This window comes from Haliotis rubra, unplaced genomic scaffold (assembly GCF_003918875.1).
Source record: "Haliotis rubra isolate DU_JTF1 unplaced genomic scaffold, ASM391887v1 Scf1677, whole genome shotgun sequence".
NCBI classification, from domain to species: Eukaryota; Metazoa; Mollusca; class Gastropoda; order Lepetellida; family Haliotidae; genus Haliotis; species Haliotis rubra.
Window position 1 is genome coordinate 91,121 of NW_025765644.1, and position 6,843 is coordinate 97,963.

Consider the following 6,843-nt stretch of genomic DNA (forward strand, 5'->3'; position numbering starts at 1 on the left):
AAAAAAAACTTTAAAATATGGTACTTGTTGGTCCCTCAGTGGGCTAGCACTATAAAACCAGCATAAGTCTGGGCTAGTACAAGCAGCCGCACATACACATACACACGCATGCACGTCGTCATATGAGCGAAATATTCTCAAGCACGACGTAAAACCCAATTTCACTTCACCTTACCTCTGTGTTTTTGACATGGAGGTTGATGCACGTACTTTCAACCACAGTCCAGTAGTTCTAGGAGTCCTAAACCCGTGAAGATCTCTACCTGCGCAAACACTTGCATCGAACGAAATATGTCTGAGTGAGGGAGTTTACTTTAACGCCGCACTCAGCAATATTCCTACTATTAGACGGCGGTCTGGACTAGAAAACCCAGTGATCAACAGCATGAGCATCGATCTACGCAACTGGGATACGATGACAAACGAAGTATGAACGACGTTGAAGAACACCCTATTGTGCTAGCATGTGCCGGTACGAATCCTCTTGGTATGAATAAGCTCGAACTAGAACTCCTAGTTGGTTGGTTCATTTGGTGTTCAACGTCGCACTCAGCAATATTCCAGCTATATGGCGGTGGTCTGTAAATAGTCGAGTCTGGCACAGACAATCCAGTGATCAACAGCATGAGCATCGATCTACGCAACTGGGATACGATGACATGTGTCAACCAAGTCAGCGACCCTGACCACCCGATCCCGTTAGTCGCCTCTTACGACAAGGATGGGTTGCTGAATACCAATTTTAACTATGGGCAGCCTCGGTTTCAATACATTGAAGAATGCATAGAGGACAAAATCATTGATATTTAGCAATATGAAGTTTTCTACCTTCCTCTATCATTAATCTGGGATTTGGACACCTAAATTAAGTAAGGGCTATTCTATATGAAATTACACTCACACAAATATTCTTCACAACATTATTTCTTTACAGATTGATATACATTGCGTTTGTGAAATTGACATATTAACTCAAACCATGTTTGTTGATCTATCGATATACATCTTTCTTTAAAATCAAATAAGAAGTTATTTATACAACCTACATCTTGATTGTCTACCAACTTCTGCTAAAGTATATTGATAACGGTATCTGCGGCATAATGTTCCATGTTCCTTTTGGTATAATGACCGTGTCCAATGTTTTACAATTATATATACTGTCTAGTTTTGAAAGATGAACACCCAAGTTCAACCCTAGACACTAAGTCCGGTGTATTGCTATCAGGAAAAAGAATTTGCTTTAAGAAATTATTGTATAAAAAGTCTGCAACCTGTGATGGATGAAATTCCCAAATTTCTGAGCCGTATCATTAAAATAACATTTTTCATCATCGAAGAGTAACATGAAAAGTCAAGACCAAGGTCATCTCTCTTCATTAACATCAAGAAATTCAGTCATATCATTAACATACAATGATAATAGCAGTGGTGATATTTGGCAACCCTGTTTTACTCCGCTCACACAATCAAACAGTTGCGTGTAGCCATCTTGCAATGATATTCATGACTGAACAATTATGTGCATAGATTTAATTAATCTAAAAAAAATACCTTTCACATTGCCAGACCAAAGTTTATACACCAAACTTGTTCTATTGATGGAATCCAATGTAGCTTTAAGATCAACGAAACAACAGTATAGTCTGCCACAAACATTAGTGACCAGTGTGTCCAACACAAATATAGTTAGTTCATAAATTTTAAAAGGTTATTTAATTAAGATGACACTACGCCCACCTTAAAAGGGATATGAAGGATTTCATACTGGCGCATGGAAATCAGAACTACTTTAGACAGGAACGATAACTCTATTCCTGTTTGATTCCAATGGTACTTAATATCACCGTAGTAATCATACATTGTATTGGTGTTTATGTTTTTAAAGAATTAAACCTCTTTGATACAACAAAAAGAAGGAGAAAAACGTATTTGTTACAGGCATTATTCTGACGTAATTATTACCAGATGTTCACCTTATATTTCCAATTATATTTCTAAATAGGGTTTAATAATCACAAATGGGATTGTTTTATTGAACATGTACATAAAATTTATAAAAGCTGCATTAAATCCCAAAGCTGAAACTTAAATATGACTTTAAAAAAATTCTCAAACTGAACATTCGTGTAACCTTGCTGTCATACCCTAAGTGGAATTTTAAGTGAATTCGCTGAAAAATATATGAATGACCAAAAAAAGTCAGTCTAAAATATTCCCAGAGATGTGACATATAAGCCCAATGTAAAAGGTTAAAGTTGATTAGATACATGCAGTTATAGATCTAATCTTATTGTTTAGAAACTCAGAGCGATTTATGATTACATTTCCTAAAACTGTTTGAAGCCCACGCACAATCTCCACAAGAAACCCGAAAGATCGTCAGAAATACACTCAATTGGACCCATGAGAGCCATTATGTCAACAAACGCACGTTCTAGTATTTGAATCTCTCACCGTCAATAGCATGATTCTTCAAAAACTTCACATTAGACAGCACAATTCTGTGAGCTACGTTGTTAGTACTTTCAATATGACGATACATATTTCACAGGGGCTTGTAACGCTAAAAACTGCCATCAAGGTATATACTGTCACTGGCGGGGTCTTAGTACTAAATAACAGGAAAGGGATGTAACGAGGTCAACACACCACGTTCGTTTCAGGGCGAATTCAACAATACACACTGTATTTATCCATTTAAAGTATGCACACATTTCAAGCCAATAGATTTACCTACAAAATGAGACATACAGCACAAAAATCGAAGCAGTACTTTGGGAGCTAGGGTCTTCGGAAGCTCGAAAAATCGTGATTTCTCGATTCCGAGCCAAAATCTCGGCTCAGAATTTGTAGCGGTAACTTACCCATTTTCTTGTTTATATCACAGTATACACAAATGACATGCACCAAAACACGTTGAACTGATGGCGCCTGTCAGCGCGCTAGTTGCTATTCTTTCGGAGACACTTACATCTCACTGTCATAATGAGTTTACGTACATTATTTCATCGCAAACAGAATAATTTGTGTCGTGCCCGTTCGCCATTGACGACCTTGGCCTTAACCTGCCCTGCAATGAAAAAGAGCAAGGTAGCTCATTGACTAAAAATATATTATGTCCCATCAAATCGCTGACTCTTTATAGTCACAACAATACCATAATGCCATAAACGATTTATGTAGTCGGGATTATTTTTATCAAAGCACCGCAATCATTACATGCGTTCTGATTGGTTTGTTGTATTTTCGCACATAACAGGCATCGATGGGGGATGAGTCTGCTTGGAGGTACGGAAAGGGGAGAGTGACTTGCCATGTGATGAAACTGTGAAAGATCTACTGGTGCTGGGTGACGTGTGTACACGTGTTGAGGACTGGCAAGCATGCTGCCACTCCATCCGCTACACCCTGCTGCTATGAGGCCTAGCGTTGTCGACCATAAAAGCCATGTATAGCTTGCAGGAATGGTACTGCTATAGGAGCCAGAATCTCGTCCCGATAACGCTGTCCGGTACGATTACTGTCGACCACGTGCAGTGGAGTACGTCCAGTAGGAGTTATCCCTGCCTAAACCATGACCGTCCCCCGCAAAATCGCTTATGTGTGGCCACAGTTTCATCTCTGATTCGCTCTCCATTACGATAAATCCTCTGCCAACCACCATGGAAGGACAAACTGAATCTATTTTCATCTGTGAAGAGCACACGAGACCATTGTCGTTGATTCCAGCGGCCATGATGTCCATCTCAAACGCGCCTGCCTGTGACGTGGTGTTAGTGGTGGACGAACTGCAGGTCAACTACAGCGGAGCCAGCTGCCCTTCAACCTCAACGAACGGTGCTAATGGATATTCTTGTATTGTTATCATTGAAGTGTTCATTGGACCCATTGGCTTGAAATCTCTGCCACAGGCTACTAATATCACTCTGACTCACACTAAAGCGGACAGCAACCTGCCGCTGAGTTTGACCAGATTCCAAAAGTCCTATAGCCTAATCAATTTCAGCAAGTGTCAAAAAAACGTATCATTTTAAGCTGCGATTTCAAATAGGTACCTGAACAGTGAAAAAGCATCAATGCATGTGTATTGTCCTCCACTTTCCAGTACTTTCCTCCAGGCGATAGAGCGACTTGCACGTGCAAATTAAGCGGTAGATGCATTTCCATATTGACAATATGAATAAAAATTGTGCCATTTGTAACAGAATGTATCGGACGTTTTAAGAACGTAATAATGACATTTCAACGGCCTGGCGTGTTTTTTTCATATTGTTAAGAAAGTTTGTAAATCACCCAGTTGTACATATTTCAAACAAAAAACGAAGATTTTAAAACTTTTAAGAAATAGTTTTGCCAATAGCTTGACCCTTCATTAATAGCGCCGAGTATATATAGACCATACAACAGAAACTTCCATATAATACCATTTTTATTAAATGAGTTAATAATGTGGCGACAAAGGAGTGAAAGCGATTTTGATGCTAAATCTTTCACGAGTTTCATAAAAACGTTATTACACGGAAGCGGGTTTTAGTATTCAGTCCATTACTCTCCAACATAAATTGAGAGAAACCGCTCAAAACTATGACACTCAGCTTTCCGCGGGTCAAGCATGATCTTGATTCCACCATGTGACCGACGTCCGCTGCTCTATAACACGAGCAAGACGAAACAAGAGTCATCAGAAGATGATTGACTGACTGACTGACTGACTGAGTTTACTTTTACGTCGCTTTTAGCAATATTCCAGCAATATCACAGCGGGGGACACCAGAAATGGGCTTAACACATTGTGCCCATGTGGGGAATCGAACCCGGACCTTCGGCGTGACGAGCCAACGCTTTAACCACTAGGCTACCCCACCGCCCCCAGAAGATGACAAATTCCCCCGGGCCCCATAAATTTGAAAGAACAAATCAACTGACAGTTACTTAAAGTCCAACTTGATTTTTTTGGACTAGGTCTATATTGTTTCCATGGAAATCATGAAAAATAAAACAGCCAAAAATCTGCAAATAGCAAAAGACAATACTTCAATATCTGTTTGATATATATGTCAAGTCATGTAGAAAGATATTGAACGGTTTTCGAGTTGTGATCAGGAACGAAACCCACCCCTCCCTTTTGGGATTAAGTCCGAATCGTTTCCATGGAAACCGGGAAAAATAAAAACGCCAAAAATCTGCAAATAGCAAAAGGCACCACTTTGGGATCTGCCTCACATATCTGCCAAGTTTTGCTGAAAGATATTAAGAAGTTTTCGAGTTGTGCTCCGGAAACGAAGTCCACCCCTCCCTTTTAAGACTAAGTCTGAATCGTTTCCATGGAAACCGAGTAAATAATAACTCACAAGAATCTGTAAATAGCAAAAGGCACCACTTTATATCTACAAAGTTTTGCAGAAAAATATTGAACGGTTTGTGAGTTGTGCTCCGGAAACGAAACCAATCCCTCCTTTTTGAGACAAAGTCCGAAACGTTTCCATGGAAACCAAGAAAAATAAAAATGCGAAAAGTCTGTAAATAGCAAAAGGCACCACTTTAGCTTAAGTTTGATATATATATACCAAGCCTTGAAGAAAGACATTGATGGGTTTCCGATTTGTGCTCCGGAAACGAAGGTCACCCCTCCTTTTGAGACTAAGTCCAAATCGTTTCCATCGAAACCAAGAAAATTAAAAATGCGAAAAATCTGTACATAGCAAAACGCACCACTTTATTCCCCATACAACTTCTTTTATAATTATGTTGAAAAAGGGATGAACGTTTCAATATTGTGCAAGTCATTGCTTGAAATAATGTATGTTAAATTTCATATAAATCAATTAGCTATGTAATGATGAAAACTAGTGCATCTACAAGGTTTAGTTGATGAATATCGCATGGTTATAATTTGTCCTCCACACTGGGCCGCCTTTGCCAGTTGTCTCAAACTGGCTCATCCGTCATACACCGGGCTTAAATCAAGTGGTAGGCCTCGGCGTACCCCGGGTGGTGTGCCAGGCTCGGAATCAAGTATAGCCGTTGTGTCGTCATATAACTGTGAACCATTTATGACGTCATGCGTCCAGTGTAATATAGCTGTAAAGCGGCCTTCACACGACAAGCTTAAGTTTGACAATACATGTTGTTAAAATTATGAAAGTTGTCAAACTCGCGTTTTCACACGTCTAAGACATGTTGTCACCTCCGTGTCCTTTGAGCGCCATGTCTTGATCAGTGTGGCCATGTGACAATTTCGTTGACTGCGATTGGTTGTTTCTGAACAACACGAGTTTGACAACACTTCACACGTCAAACTCGAGTTTGACAACACCGAAAGTTTGATGGAAAAGTTGGTGAGAATAGAGACCGATCCTATTTCTTGACAACAGTTTGATAACTCTGAAATTGGTGTGTGTAGCGAGTTGTTGGAACGTTCACACTCTCAAACTCGAGAGTACCGTGTGAAGGCCGCTTAAATAATGCACTGCAGTATCTTCCACAAGCGAGTAAAAACATTAGATAGTAAACGAGCAAGTCAAAGTTGAATCAAATATTCTACCATGACTTCAGTAAACACTGGATTGTGATTGGTTAATTAAAGTCATTCAGAGGTATATAATCACGTTATACAGGTCTCTGATTTTCCCTGCGCAATCATACATGGTTTACGGTAATGCACTATTTTTGTCTGCCCACCAACATGGCGGACACCAAACAACCTACCTATGCATCGATAACTTACGGCGATTTTGCTGTCGGAAATTACACATATGTCTTTAAAGATGGATTTAGCGATGACGGGCTCGACTCAGTACTTGCGTAAATCACAGCAATAGGTGTTTATACATACAAAAG